Here is a 16,261-nt window from a genome sequence, read left to right on the forward strand (position 1 = left end):
GTCAGAGCCTCTCAGCAGCCATTGGACTGGCCGTGCCATCGGATGGTGGAGTAGACAGTATCTGACTCTCAGTGTGAAGCTAGATTTCCACTTCCCACCACATACGTGCAAAATTCTGAGATGTGCTGAGGCACTGTCTGTTGATCACTTACAGTTTCTTTTGAGACTGTTGCCAAACTGTCTGACAGTCCCTTGGCAGTAGGTCTATGAGTGAGACTTTAAATTTAACTGCTTTTGCAGGAACATAAATTTTAATGAAAATAATGAGCATTACATTAACCATATCAATGGAGATTCATGCACTGTGGAACCATCCGAATGAATTTCTCCACAGTCTTTTCCAGTTTCACACCATCAGTCTCCAATGCAAGAAAGTAACAGGTGCTGAAGCCAGGCTTCTGAAAGGCTGCAACAAAGTCCAATGAGAATGCCTTCTAGAGGACTAAAATATGCCAGATTATATAGCTTTTTATCCACTTTCAGTTTGCATGAAACTTTTAAATAACTTCTTAAATAACTTTTGCATATACAATATAGTGAAAAAAATCAATAAAGTACATACAGTTCAGCATTTTCACTGATGTCAAAAGGTTGACAGTGAATTCAAAACCCATCTTTATCTCAAAGCCATTTACTTCTATTTATAATGCTTTAGTGGGATTCTAGAACTGCCTATCTTTGAACAGAAAGGTTTTATAACGTGAATAGCATTGCAATTTGTGAAAACCATGAAGATATCAGTCTCAACCATTGCACCCATCAACCATAACGTTTGATGTCCTTTCCCTGTGTAGTACAGTGCTTTTCTTAAGCTGGGTGCTGTGGTGATTTCCAGCATCAATGAACGTGCACAGGTCTTATACCAAATTATCTGTAATACTGTTACCAACCACAAATTCAATTAATGTGTATAGTGTAGTGCATTTAATATCTCAGCAATATTTGAGTAATATGTAAATATTTTGTTTGATTAAACATTCTTTTGTTTGTTTATATAATTCATTATGGGTTATATATAAAAGTATGTGAATGCTATACATCATTATAGCACCACATCATATGTGTACGTCTTGCTAAAGAAAATAAAACTAAGTAGACACATTTCTTGGCTGCCGTGTTTTTTTTAATGATTAGTTTCTAGAGTTACAAAACATAACAGTGACAGTGAGGAAGTTTTAAGACAATCCCGAGACAACTACCTACCTGTTGGAGAACAGCACAATTTTCATTTCAGAAGGGAAGAGAGACGCTCGAGTTAAAAATAAAGACTGAAAATGGACCAATTTCATGGGTTCATTTTAAACTTTTTAAAAAGCGGACATGGTTGGCTACATCAGAAAGATAACGTGGGGTTTAGAGGGTTGTGTGCCTCAATGATGCGGAGAGCTATGTTGCCTTAGGTTTTGACTCTTGGTAGGGTCACCCATGCCGTGCAAGTCAAATAGTTGAGGCCAGATTAAGAGTGGTCCTCCAGATATGGGGATCCAGCTCAGGGCTAACAACCCTGACTGATCAAAAAAAAAATTGTTACAGAAGCAACAAAGAACAGACGTACAAAGACATTTTGATGTTGAAAAGCACTAGAATGCCAATGAGAGATCTGGCTTCACCATTCAGCTGAAGAACAGATTCCAGGCCTTACAAGGCCTTGAGGAGGATGTGTCAGTAGAGAGGATTGACATTATGTGGGAACAGATTGCATCCGTCTTTCAGGAGAGCTTGTCTAGTTAGGAAGAACAAAGAATGGGTTCAGCAGGAAGCATGGAAAGCCTTAGAAGAAAGATGGAATATTAAGAAGAAAGTGTAAGATGTAAAGTCAACACAAATTAAGGAGAAACTTCAACTAGCATAAACTGAAACAAGCAATAAAATGAAGAGACTTTAAAGGAAGGATAAGAGAGTCTACATGAAGACTTCGCAGAGGAGTCCAAAGCAGCAGCCAATCGAGGAAATATATACAAGATTTCAAAATTGTTATGCAGAAAATTCCAAGCCAGACCTAATGTTCCCTTGAGAAATAAGAATGATTTGCTTATGACAACTGAGAAAGAGCAAGATGCCCAATGGACACAGTACTTCAGAGAATTACTGAACTGACCACCACCAAATGACGAACCTGACATACAAGAGGCAGCAGAGGATCTCGACATCAACACATTTTCACCCAAGAAAGAAGAGATTGTTGCTGCAATTAAATCATTAAAGAACAGCAAAGCTTTGGGACATGACAATTTGAGTGCTGAAATGCTCAAAGCTGAACCAAAAGTTGCAGCAGCCATCCTGCAACCACTGTTTACTATATCTGGGAATGGGGCCAAGTACCAAGAACTGGGCAAAGAGAGTTATTGTTAGGATCCCCAAGAAAGGAGCACTAAGTGATTGCAACAACTGGCGTGGCATTACACTTTAGTCAGTGCCCAGCAAGATTCTCGCCAAAGTCATTGTCCAATGGATTACAGATGTTGCCGATGTGTGCTTGATGAAAGAGCAAGCTGGCTTCAGAAGCAACAGAGGCTGTGTCAACTAGATGCTGCGTAACAGTGTAGAGACAACTGTACGTGAATTTCGTGGACTTCGAAAAGACTTTTGATAGCACCCACAGGGAGCGCCTCTGATGAATTCTCAGATCATACGGGATCCCTTGCAACACTGACCAGTTTATCTAGAGTTTTTATGCTAACTTCACCTGCATAGTTGGGGACTGCAATTTGTGCTTTGAAGTCCAGACAGGAATCAGGCAAGGCTGTGTGATGTTGGTGATATTATTTAACCTGGTGATTGACCAGATTATGAGGCAAACAATGAAAGATAAGCAGAGAGGCATTAGGTGGAATCTGTTCTCTACGTTAGAAGACCTTAGCTTTGTGGATGACCTCATATTACAATCACACACACACACTAGTGCATGCAAGAGAAACCTCAGCAGCTATATACCTTTGGTGGTCAAGCTGGATTCAGAGTCAACCAGAAAAAGATTGAGACCATGACCCTCAAAGTAGAGTCTCCTACTCCCATCTAGAGATATGGTTTTGACTTACCCAGCACCGACTGATTCGCCTGCCAGGGCAGCATCATTGAGCAGGATGGTGGAACCAAGGACAACATACCAAGGGCAAATCATGCTTGACTAATCTGTTGGAGTTTTTTGCGGGTGTAACAAGGATGTTAGACGAGGGTAAGCCAGTGGATGTTGTGTACCTAGATTTTCAGAAGACATTCGATAAGGTGCCACATAGGAGATTGGTGAGTAAAATCAGAGCTCATGGCATTGGGGGCAGGGTTTCAACATGGATAGAAAACTGGTTGGCAGATAGAAAGCAAAGGGTAGCAGTGAATGGGTGTATCTCGGACTGGCTGGAGGTGACTAGTGGGGTACCACAGGGCTCAGTATTGGGACCACAGCTCTTTACGATTTATGTCAACGATTTAGATGAGGGCATTGAAAACTGTATCAGCAAGTTTGCTGACGATACTAAACTGGGTGGCAGTGTGACATGCGAAGAGGACGTTAGGAGAATACAGGGAGACTTGGATAGGCTGGGTGAGTGGGCAGATACTTGGCAGATGTCATTCAATGTGAATAAATGTGAAGTTATCTACTTTGGAAGCAGGAACAAGAGGGCAGAGTATTGTCTGAACGGTGTAGAGTTAGGTAAGGGAGAAATGCAAAGAGACCTAGGAGTCCTAGTTCACCAGTCAATGAAGGTGAATGAGCAAGTGCAACAGGCAGTGAAGAGGGCAAATGGAATGTTGGCCTTTATTACAAGGGGAATTGAGTACAAGAGCAAGGATGTCCTTTTGCATTTGTACAGGGCCCTGGTGAGACCACACCTGGAATATTGTGTGCAGTTTTGGTCTCCAGGTTTAAGGAAGGACATTCTGGCAATTGAGGCAGTGCAACGTAGATTCACTAGGTTGATTCCTGGGATGGCAGGGCTGTCTTATGCAGAGAGATTGGAGAGATTGGGCTTGTACACACTGGAATTGAGGAGCTTGAGAGGGAATCTGATTGAAACGGTTAAGATAATTAAAGGATTTGATAGGATTGAGGCGGGAAATATGTTCCAGATGTTGGGAGAGTCCAGTACCAGAGGGCATGGATTGAGAATAAGAGTTCAGTTATTTAAAACAGAGTTGAGGAAGAGCTTCTTCTCCCAGAGAGTTGTGGAGGTGTGGAATGCACTGCCTCGGAAGACGGTGGAGGCCAATTCTCTGGATGCTTTCAAGAAGGAGCTAGATAGATATCTGATGGATAGGGGAATCAAGGGATATGGGGACAAGGCAGGGACTGGGTATTGATAGTGAATGATCAGCCATGATCTCAGAATGGCGGTGCAGACTCGAGGGGCCGAATGGTCTACTTCTGCACCTATTGTCTATTGTCTATTGTCTAAAAGCAGGATGGCCCCCATTGTAGGGATGTGATTGGCTGAGGCAACGACAAATTGATTGGAACTCCATCCACTATTTGCATGCCACATCCCCTGCAATAAATCCAACTGAAAGTGAACTAAGAAATGCAGTGGATGATGCCACAACAAGGTTGGCACTGGAAAGCTCAAACATACCAAGGGTAAAATAACGTTAGATGAAAATGCCACATCCAAGTTTTGGAAAAAGCTAGTCCAGTTCTTTATATCATCTGGGATAAAGTAGCCAGTGAGCTAGATAGCACGAGGCTGAAGGAATTCTTTCCAAGGTTGAGTGGAGCCCACGTATAGCATCAGTGGTCCCTGCAGCCAAGAAGGATGGGTCTTTAAGGTCACCATCAACCCAGTACTGGAAGTAGATCAATACCCTCTGCCCAGGCAGGATAGAGAATATCTTTGCAAGCCTTTCTGCAAAAAAAACACTTTAGCAAAGTGGACTTAGCTGAGGTCTACCTATTGATGGAGATGGAAGAAGAGTTCAAAGTATTTCTCACTAGAAACACTCACAAAAGGCTTTATCGCTATAATAGCTAGTGAACAAGGCTACCACAAGCAAAAGTCTCCAGATGGTCCATGAAACTGTTTCTTTCTCTTCGTTTAGGTTGTCTTTTTCCTTTAAATGTGGTTCTGGTACTGATGGAGCCCGAGATCTATGGTTTGATGGTGGGTTTTTGGGCCGATTGAGTGATCTGGTGCATTGCTATCTCCAGGAAGGTTTTGGGAGGTGAGTGGCCTTGAGGCCAAGAAGCTCAAAGATGGGGCATGAGCCCAATATCGACTCCATTTCTCTCTTAAAGCATCAAGGAAAATTGAAAACATCAAAGTGGGTGCGGAAAGCCAGCAAGTGTTCAGCACCGTCTACCAGTCTTCTGCTCGCTACTGCCAGAGGAAAGCCCCAGCATCCGAGTGGTTCCTCTCTCCCTTGATGTTGTCAGCAGATGGTTCCAAAGTTCTGTGTCTGTAGTTTGTGGATTGGACTGTAGCTCTTAGTCGCTCCTTTCTCTATTGTTACTTTGCTCTTTTGGGTGACATTGAATCGGGGTGGCCTGCAGATAATGAACACGTAGCTGAGTGAATTTTGTGTTTTATATTCTGTGTTTTTACTCATTCGTTTTTGTTGATGTTCTTGTTATTGTTTGCAGAATTTGTTTTTACATGTGGGAGGGGGTGTTGACACTTTTCTTTGAACGGGTCTTTGTTTTGTGGTTGTCTATGGAGAAAATGAATTTAAGGATTGCTTGCTGCATGTGAATTTTGATAATAAATCCACTTTGAATGCATGGAATTTTTGGAGTAGCCTCTACACCTGCACTCTGGTGCAAAGCAATGGACCTGCCAAACCTGGCCACTGTGCTCCATCCCTTGAACTCATTACTACAGATCGGGAAGAAATGGCAATGGACAAAACAGTGTGAGGTGGCTTTCCAAAAGGCAAAAGGAAATGGTGATGTCAGATGCTGTATTTGCATATTATGAACCACATTGTCCAGTGAAGCCTGCCTGTGATGTCTGGCCTTATGGTATATGTGCAGTCACATCATGTGCTATGAGTGATTGAAGTGAACGCTCTGTAACCTTTGCATCAAATTCCCTTACGGCTGTAGAGAAAAATTACACACTGATTGACAGAGCGGTCTTGAGTCTAGCTTGGGTTGTTATGGGAGTGGTTGATGATCAGTAATGAGGTTAAATTCTCTCCCATAATTTAACCTCATTACTGATCATCAACCACCGGTGTCCATTTTCAAACCACAGAAGGGTTTTCCATTAACAGCAGCAGCACACATGCAGAAATGGGCTCTGTTTCTTAGAGGACACAATTACAAGATCGAATTCAAGACGAGAACTACTCATGGAGATGCTGATGGACTCTTAGTGATAGTGAATGCAGCTGAAAAAAGTTTGGATGTGTTCCAAATAGCCTCCACTGCAGCTTTGCACGCTGTTAATGTGCTGAGTAGCCTCTTCTCAAGGACTGGTGTTCCTGAACACTTAGTCCATGACAAAGGACCACAGTTTGTTGCAGAACAGTTTGAGTCATTCCTGAAAATTAGTGTACAATGTCCTGGGTATGTTACTCAAAATGGCCTCTTTGGTTTGTTACAAGTAGGAATGTTTCTTTGTCGGATAAGTGTTTCTCTAGCCGTTGTTTCACTTTAGAATGGCTGATATGGTAATTGTATTCATTTGTTAATCAATGGGGAATGTCATTGTGTCTTGTGATGCTGGGAACTTGGGGGAGGGGTTTTCGCGGGTTTTTTGGGAGAGGCCGAGGAAGACACTGAAGAAGGTGGACGTGTGCTGGACTGCTCGTAAGACCACCGGGGTGGTCCCAGGTGCGACGGCCGGATGGGTCGATTGGTTCGTTGATTGAGCTCCAACGAGTGCACTAAACAGACTGAACTTTGATAAGTGGCGCCTTTTGTTTTTTTCCTTGTGTATATATATTGTATTGCTTACTACTCTGTTTAATTTTAGTAAACTCTTTAAAGTGTATTTCATAACGGTATTTGTTGTGGGTTTGATACTGTTGGCGGGCTCGAGGCGTAAACTCGATTCTCACAGCACCTGCGTGTACGGGAGGTGGGTTGGAGAGTGGCTGGATCCCTTTTTCCCCTAGACATATACCAGCCTGTTGGGTAAGTGTTACATTTGTATTATATTTGCACTGTACCACTCAGCTGCAAATGTCTTGGTGGGAAGGTTTGTCCAGAGCCTAAAGAACGCTCTGCGCACAATGTCAGCAGAACATACTACACCAACACCGAGTCAGAAGCTTGCCAGCTTCCTCCTGCATATTGTAATGCAGCACACTCCACAACCAACAACTCACCAGCTAAGCTGTTCCTGGGTCGTCCCTTGTACTCACGCTTGGATCTCCTCAAACCCAATCTCTGAAGGAGTATGCAGGACAAAGAGCTGAGGCAAATTGAGGCTTCCTCAAACAAGGAGGTTCAATGTTTCACTCCTGGACAATGGGTCTTGGTAGAAGACTATAGAGGTGATCAAAACTGGGTACTTGGAAAGATTAATAAGAGAACTGCTCCACTCTCTGACAAGTGCAGATTGTGTCTGATGTCATCTGGAGATGACACATTGATCATTTGAGGAGAGCAGAGCCAGTTGTTGGGGAAGGAAGATGTCCAGAGCTGTCCAAATCAGTTCCTGCAGTCTCAGGGACAACTTCTATAACCACCACAGAGGAAGCCCCAGAACCTGAGATCATTTCACAGCCAAAGTCTCACCAGCCAAGTAGAGTGATCTCCCTTTTCAGGAAGGACGTTATTCCATAAGAGTAAGAAACCCTTCAACCTGACAGCATGGACATTGATTTCTCTTCCTCCCCTTCTCTCTTCTTCCATTCCCTATTCTGGCTCCCCTCTTGTGGTGAACTACATATACCTGTCTGGACATGCCCCTCTGCTGACTGCTCCTGTGGCTCCTCCCACAGACCCCTGTATAAAGGCGATTGGAGGCACTGCTCCTCCCTCAGTCTCCAGGATGTTGTGTGGTGGTCTCTTGCTGCTAATCGTGGTCTCTTGCAGCTAATAAAAGCCTATCATTTGCCTCCCATCTCTGAGTTATTGATGGTGCATCACCTCTTACCCCTTCTCTTCTCCGCACTTGCTCACTTTGGGTCTCTTCCTCCTTCCCTTTCTCCCATGCTCTGCTCACGTCTGCTCTCATATTCCTTCTTCTTCAGCCCTTTACCTTTTCAACCTATCAGAATCAGAATCAGCTTTACTATCACCAGCATGTGATGTGGAATTTGTTAACTTAGCAGCAGCAGCAGTTCAATGCAATACATAATCTAGCAGAAATAATAATAATAATAATAATAATAAAGTCATTTACAGTATACATAATGAGTAGATTAAAAATCATTGAAAAAACAGAAATACTATCTGTTAAAAAAAGTGAGGTAGTGTCCAAGGGTTCAATGTCCATTTAGGAATCGGATGGCAGAGGAGAAGAAGCTGTTCCTGACTTGCTGAGAGTGTGCCTTTAGGCTTCTGTACCTCTTACCTGATGATAACAGTGAGAAAAGGGCATGCATGCCCTGGGTGCCTCCCTGCTTCTCAATTCATTCCCCCCCCCACTCTCCTACCCACCTACTTACCTCCTTATCTGGCTTTACCTAGCACCTTCTAGCTGGTACTCCTCCCCACCTTGCTATTTTGGTTTTTACTCCCTTTTTTTCCAGTACTAGTGATGGATCTCAGCCCAAAATGTCAATTCTTTATTCCTTTCCACTGATGCTGTCTGACCTCCTGAGTTCCTCTGGCATTTTGTGTGTCTTAGTTAGGAAGATCTGTGCCTCTGCTTGATTGATCTACATACACACCTGCTTGGCATTTTACACTTCTGTTAATTATGTTTAATAATGCCAAAGCTATTTATTCATTAACTTCTCACAATATGCAGTGTTGGATGCAATCCAGTCAGGCCTGACTGTTTCTCATTTCAAAATTATTATTAATTTACTGCCTCAGTTATTTACTGCTTCAAATGTTTTCATTGAAATCTCTTTACTTCAGCTACCTATGTTGCACACATGAAGGTGCATCATGTCTTGCTAAGGGTTCATGAACCCCGACAAAATCATAGTTAAAATAAGTTGGTGATTATATTATTTTTATCTTGAAAATAAGCAAAAATGCTTGTTGGTTTTGAAGAGCTATCCACCAAAGTTACCCAACACTTGTGTACAATTTGTCTGTGTTCTCTATCACACCCTACAATGCAGAAGTATAGCTGTTTATAAAGACACCATGAGGTTGCTCGATGCACTCTACAACGCATTATTGAGAATCCAGTGGAATATGCTTGGAGCTAATCCAGACAAGTCAAGGCACAGAACAGCGGAATACAATCCTTCAAAATAGATCATTAAGGCTGGGAGCACTTAGTGGCAGGAAGATCAAAGGTTACCAAAACAAACAATGAAATGGATACGACCAAAGGGAAAAATTAATCTGGCAGGCTGAGATTTGGGACCGTGTCATGGAAAAGGATTTGTCTTCGAAAAATCTGAACCAGATACATCTCCCTCAAATGTGCCGTGATAGAATAAACTGAAAGGCAGGACATCTTGAATTCCAATTAACTTCAAGTATTTAGAAAAGGTACAGATTTCCAGTGCTTTTACTGCTAGATTGATGTGGATTTCTGATGTGTCCCATGGTGGGACTCCCACAGCGGCTGCTAGGTTGGAAAATGACCACTTGGGCTTTTAAGTCTGAAAAAAGAACAGATTTCTGAAGCAGTTCTCCCTCCGAATAAATCCGAAACACTCTCAAGATCTGTTCCTAATACAGAAAGAATAAAAGGAAAACACCTCCTTCTCAAGCTAATTTTATTTGCTTAATTGGAGTGAATGCATGATTGAAAACCTACTTTATCTATGCATGACTCTGCTCCTGTTGAAGCAAGTTGCCTACATGAGGATTGTATAACTTGAAGCAGATTTGGAATTTGTTTATTATTGTCACATGTACCAAGTACAATGAAAAGCTTGTCTTGCATACTGTTCATACAGATTATGTCTATTAAGTGAACTAAACAGTGCACTGAGGTAGGACAAGATAAAAGAACAACAGAATGCAGAATAAAGTGCAACAGCAACAGGGAAAGTGCAGCGTAGGCAGGTGGGCATAAGATCATAACGAGGTAGATTTTGAGGTTAAAAGTCCATCTAATTGTATTAGAGAACTATTAACCAGTAATAGATAATATTTAATATTTTATTGTCAATCGAAAATATCCAAGTTTTCTCAATTAAATGTGGGATTAGTTGGCAGGAATGAATGAATCATCCCATAGTTCACCATGTCAAAACAAAAAGTAGACGTTGCAAAAAAATATATTCACCTTCAAATTTGCAGTAACATTCAATATTTTTTAGTCATCTTCAGGTTAGTTAATGCCTCTGACTAGGTGGAGGAGCCAAGATGGAGTCAGAGGGTGATCTTCGAGCTCCTCTGTGAAACAGCTTAAAAACCTGTCTTTAAAGTCTCTTCCTCTCTTTTCAAGGTGGCTGGAGTCCTGTCGGAGTCTGTGATCGACAGCTCACTCAAACTGCAGTTCTTCCTGGCGGTGGGTTCCTGCTCCCAGAGCTCAGTGACCGGCCATTTTTGATGTCTCCAGGAGTGGCCTGGAAGATGTGTGCTGTCGGGCAGCCCCCCGGCTCGATTTCTCGCCGGCGTCGCCTACCGAAGCATCACAGGAAGTCGGAACATCGATGCAGCGGCTGCAGCCGTTGGAAGCCTCAGCACTCGAGTGACCACACTCTGTCGACAGGGGTGGGAGGGAAGAGTCTGCTGGTTCTCGAGTTGGGTGCGTTTGAATAAGCATCGCCTCGGACTGTGACACTGAAACAGTGATCTACCTTCTCGCTGTGGAAGGGGTGAGGCTTCTGTCTCCCTTGATGATGGTTAGAGAGAGAGAGAGCCTATGGTTAGGTGAACAATGGTTTTGTTGGACTGCAGATCATAGACTCTTTGCTATTGCTTGCTTGGTGGCTGGTGGGTGCTGATGCTACCTGCGGGAACAAGCGGGGTGGGTGCGGGTTTGATGCTTTGTTGCTGATTGTGCATGGGAAGGGGGGTTTGGGGCTCTAACGTTTTTCTGTCATTCATTGGTGGTTTCTTCTGTTTCATGGGTGTCCGTGAAGAGTAAGAATTTCAGGTTGTATGCTGTATACACTCTCTGATATTCAAAGGAACTGCTGAATCATTCAACCATTGAGATTGACGTTGGGCAAGTACCTTCATTAAGTTGTTGCTTTTCTATCCAGGGACTGCATTGCACAGAATAATGATCAAAATGTGAACTAGTGGACTTTTAAGATCATTACTTCAGGTACATTGAACAGCCTGATAGATCACTTTCTTCTCTCTCATTCATTCATACTTTCTCTCCCCTCTCCCACCCAATTATGCACATAACAAACTCTTACTTAAATAAATACTGATAGGCATTTAAATTCATTAGGGCATTCTATTTTAACTCTAGCTGGGACCAATTGGGCAACACAGGCCCGTTGGACCAAAGGGGCCTGTTACCCTGTTGTACCTCTTTAAAAAAAATTCAAAGGCAGAATGAGGCCAAGGTTGCTATGGTGATTAGGTGTCGATAAATCCATCATGACAGAACCCTAGGGAGTGAATGGAAGGGCATGACAAAACAAGTAGTAAGATAGCGAATATCTTAAAGTCTTCTGATAAACTGAAAAAAATTGCAGTATTCCCATAATTGCATAGGTACTTTGTTCTGCATTACCAGCATTATAAAAACAATTTTACTCATTATTCATTACATTAAAGATACCTTCACCAGGTTTGGGTATGTTTCAGCTCACTTAAAAAAGTTCTTACCTGGAAATTCAACATTCCATAACTTCCATGTGTCAGCCATTAATATTAGTGCTCAGGAATCACAATTCAGGGTGTAGAACTATCTCTTTGCTCTGACCTGGAATCTGCCAGGAAGTCAGAAATATTCATTCTGTAAAAATAGACACAATTGAATCCCTCTGTTGTTAATTAGTAATACATTAACCTTGATTTCTTTCAGAAATGTTGACAGGTTGATATTCATCTGGCAGGCTTTCTCTCTGTAACTAGTTTGAAGTTCACACTCCTGTGTGAATACAGATGTCTCTGACCTCTTGGTAGATAGTTCATCCCTCCCCTCCTCTAATTAACTAAAATTACTTGTGTTTTACTTTGTTTTTTAAAAGAAAAATTTGTTTGCATAAATTATTTTATTTCAAGTAATGTGGTTTTTTACAATAGTTTGAAATGCTTTTGAATATCAGAGACATTTAAGCCTTTGAGAGTTTGGCAGCCATTAGGTCTAGTGGCACTCTTGGGTATTGTTCAGAACAATTGTGTGGCAGGGATTTCTGCTGAAGGCTGGGAAGCTTTGCTCTGCTCTGGGCTGAGTAGCTGTGTTGGAGCTGATAACCTTTCGAAGACCTATCCTTGGCAAATGTAGATCCAGCAGACAGGAGAGAAGCAAATGGAATTATGTTGCTCCTGCCAGGACATCCCCGGCCACTACACCTTTTGAGAAACATTCACAAATTTCTTCTCACATTACTTCACCATCAGCACCTTTTCAGGAAAGTTCCGACGAGAGTGTTCATGTCCGAAATGTAAACCAACCTGTTGTCTTCAATGATGCTGCCCTTCTTGTTTTCCAGAATTTTCTGCCCTTGTTTGCCACTTACACAACCTGTCTGGGTTGCAGATACATTACAAAAAGCAGTAATCACACATACCAAGGACTTTCATAACCATAAATCTCTCCACCTTGCCCTGAGGTGCAATTAGAAATCTTGCTACGAACAACCATAAACCGAAGGTTCCCTTCAGCACCTTCTCAAGGACATGCAGAAACGAATAATAAACACCAGCCTTCCTTGTGACATTCACAGTGCTAGAGCAATATTGTGTAGTCGACAGACTCTGTAAAATCCATAGAAAATTAAAGTTAAATTTATGTCACGACTAGCATAAAAGATGCTTCCAATGCCTGTCATGCCACAAAGACATACATCATCCAATCCATTTGAGACTGAGGTGATTGCTGCAGTAAACCAGCTGCTTAATTTTCCTTCAGGGTCTTTGGCACAAATCCAGCTTGGAGTACAGAATAAAAATCCCCTCTGTTTACAATTAATTGGTAATTGGCTGATTATTGTCACATGTTCTGAAATATATACAATGAAACAGCTTTGTTTTGTGTCGCCATCTATACAGAAGTATGTCAATTAAGTCAAACTCAACTATGTCAAGATAGTACATAAGAAAAAAAAACAGTAACAGAATACAGATAAAGTGCGACAATGACCGAGAAAAGGCAGCACAGATAGCAAACACAAGCAAGGATCTTGACGAGGTGAATTGTGAGAACAAAAGTTTATCTTTATTGAGCAAGAATTTTGTTCAAATTCATATGGGGTAGGCCTGTGGTACAAATTTTAAAACCTTTTGTATCTTCTGCCTGTTGGGTGGGGGGGGGGGTTTAGGAGAGGGAGCAGAGACAATGACTATGGTTGGAGGGGTCTTTGATTATGCTGACTGCTTCTCCTACGCAGCAGTAAGTGTAGGCAGAAATGTGCACGGATATTTGTATATTTGATTATACGAAAGCAAGGTTTATCATAAACCATTAGGTCAAATGAAATTAGCCCATCAAGTCAACAGTCTAATCTCATACACCATTCACACATCTCTGCCGACCACACTATGTTCTGGAGTGGGAGAAAGTGAAATAAGGACCCATGGCCATTAAGAACTGTTCTGGAAGATCCTTGTCCAATTGCCTTCAAGTGACCTCAGCGTCACACAATCCAACTCACTAGAAACATATCCACTACAACTGACAATGTTCCTCCTTTTAGAAACTGTTATGTTATATTCAAAGAAATATATAACTTGTTATATTTATTTGTTCTTAGTGCATCACCTAATGTTGAGAAATACTTTTTGACATAGAATTATTTGCATGCAATTTTGTAGCACACACCACAGGTATGGGTTTACCTATCCAGCTTCAGACTCTATACAACTAGACTGAATACATCTCCTGCAACAATTTTGCATGTAGGTCTGCATTTCTTGTAATTAAACAACTCACTAAATCGAGGACCTGCAGCACCAAGTAGGACATCACCTGCAAGTCATCATTTCCAGAAGCTTTAACTCATCTCAAAAGAACAGGTGTGTGCATGGGTTTCCTCAGTGTGCTCAAGTTTCCACCTACAATCCTAACAATAGGTTAACTGGTCATTGTGAATTGTCTTGTGATTAAATAGGTGGGTTGACGGGTGGTGCTGCCGGTGCGGCAGAAGGACTGGTTCCACGCTGTACCTCTAAATAAAATAGAAGCCTGATCAAAGAAGAAGTATTTTTAGGTGACGTTCTCAATGAGCAAAAGGAGCAAGTTTCAGAAGTACAAGAGTCCAGAATTCAACTTGGCCATCCTGAGGAAGGTACCAAGGATAAGAAAGACACTTCCCAATAGAGAGTTGGTGACAGCAAATTAGTCCATCAGCAGATCTGGTGCAACGTGCACCTAAATAACCATTTAGATGTCAATGGGAGAAGATAAACCCTCTTAGAAAGGAAGATATTGGACTTCTGAAAGGGAAGTTAGAAAAATAATTGTCAAAATCAATAAATCTAACAGGCAATATGAATCAAGACCAGAGCCCGCTGAAAGCACCCAGCAAACTAAGCAGCATCTGTGGAACAAAGCAGTTAACATTTCAGTTTTAATGAAGAGTGTCTGACCTGAAAGAGTAACTTGGTTTCTCTTTCGTAGATGTTGCCCGTCCTGAAGGTTTCCAACATTTTCTGATCTTTTTTCAAGGTTCCAGCCTCTCCATTTTGCTCTGTGTTTCAAATAGGCAGTTGTTTGTGTTCATCCTACTCAAGTTTTCAAAGCAGTCACACAGTTATAAAACCATAAAAGTTTGCTGCTTAAATGTGGAAGGGAAAGGCACAGAGAGAAGTGAAGCCTAGTGCAGCGATAAAAATGTGTGAGGAAGCAGTGGAATGAACGGAGCAGGTCCAAGTGCCTTCTTGTGCCCTTGATTTCTGTCATGGCTGTGACATGATAACCAATGCCCTTTCCTTTACTGACAGTCAATGAATGCCGTAATAGTAGTTACCAGACAGCGGTTGGTGGCAGCAGCTATATGGCACCTTCATCGGCAAGAGTAAATGTTTGAATTGAAAGTGTCTGGATGATATTCCTGCTAACCTGCTGACAGTGTACATAGGCTGATAGATGTCAGCAAATGTCACCAGTGAGTAGCGATGAGTGTGTGGCGGGACATGCCCAGAATTGTATAAATGTACTGATCTAGTGGCTGGCGGATGGATTTCAGAATCAGAATCAGGGGTATCATCACTGACATGACTTATGAAATGTGTGGCAGCAGTGCAGTGCAGGGGTAACAAGTTACAAGTTACACTAAAAATAAACAGCTGTAATAATGTTGGGCTGACTGTTACCATCGCTATCGTGACATGTCAGCTGGATTACCGTATTCTTTTGCGGTTTAGTATCAACATTCCTGTGAAGGTTGTTGAAGCTGCTATGTAAGAGCAACTTGTTGCCATATAATATTTCCAAATTTCAAGATGCATTTGACTTGACCCATCTTAGTTATTTTAATCATCTAGAACCAAAAGCTTCCAAGTTAAAATTCTGATTCAGAGTTGAAAATTTTGCTCTCCTTACTGCAGTGGCAACATGGATCACCTGAGTGAAACCAAGATAGGACGTTCATTTAAGTATGAAGGATCATGAACCTTACAGAATCTACAATACTTCAGTGGAAGATAGATCTTGATGTGGAAAAAGGCCCGCCACCAAATGCCTTGTGTTAACATCCAGGAAAGAAAAATACACCTTAGTGTCAGAAATGAAATGACTACATACGGATGCCAAGCATCTAAGAAACAATATTCTGTTAGCCTCTGAGCTTTATATTTATGTTTTTAAATTAAATTCCGTATTCTGTATGAGCCTAGGAACCTATATGTGGATCAGATATGTACATACTTAACTAAAGTTGGGTACTTCCAGGTGACAGAAACTGTAGCTATTTACGCAATCACTTATTCTCAAAGATTTAGCATTACTCTATGTGGAAGTAAGAAAAATAATATTTTAACTTTAACTGAACAGTAAAATAGTATTTCTTCAGTAAATTGTGCTTCATGTAAATCTGAGACCTAAACTTCATTTTATTTGTAAAATACCAGCAAACTTTTACGCTAACTTGTATTTGGATGAACTAAATAAAGATCTGC

At 41.6% G+C, this 16,261-nt stretch overlaps 1 long non-coding RNA gene across 1 annotated transcript; it reads right to left on the bottom strand.

Annotated features, from left to right (window-relative positions):
- Nucleotides 1-242: 242 nt before the first annotated feature.
- LOC132407171 (uncharacterized) lies at nucleotides 243-11,983 on the bottom strand. Its single transcript, XR_009516390.1, has 3 exons — nucleotides 11,807-11,983; nucleotides 8,037-8,150; nucleotides 243-406 (listed from the first exon to the last, which is right to left on the bottom strand). It is a non-coding gene; the product is annotated as an uncharacterized LOC132407171 (long non-coding RNA).
- Between the last annotated feature and the right edge of the window lie 4,278 nt (nucleotides 11,984-16,261).

Source organism: Hypanus sabinus, chromosome 17, assembly GCF_030144855.1.
Source record: "Hypanus sabinus isolate sHypSab1 chromosome 17, sHypSab1.hap1, whole genome shotgun sequence".
Classification (NCBI taxonomy): domain Eukaryota; kingdom Metazoa; phylum Chordata; class Chondrichthyes; order Myliobatiformes; family Dasyatidae; genus Hypanus; species Hypanus sabinus.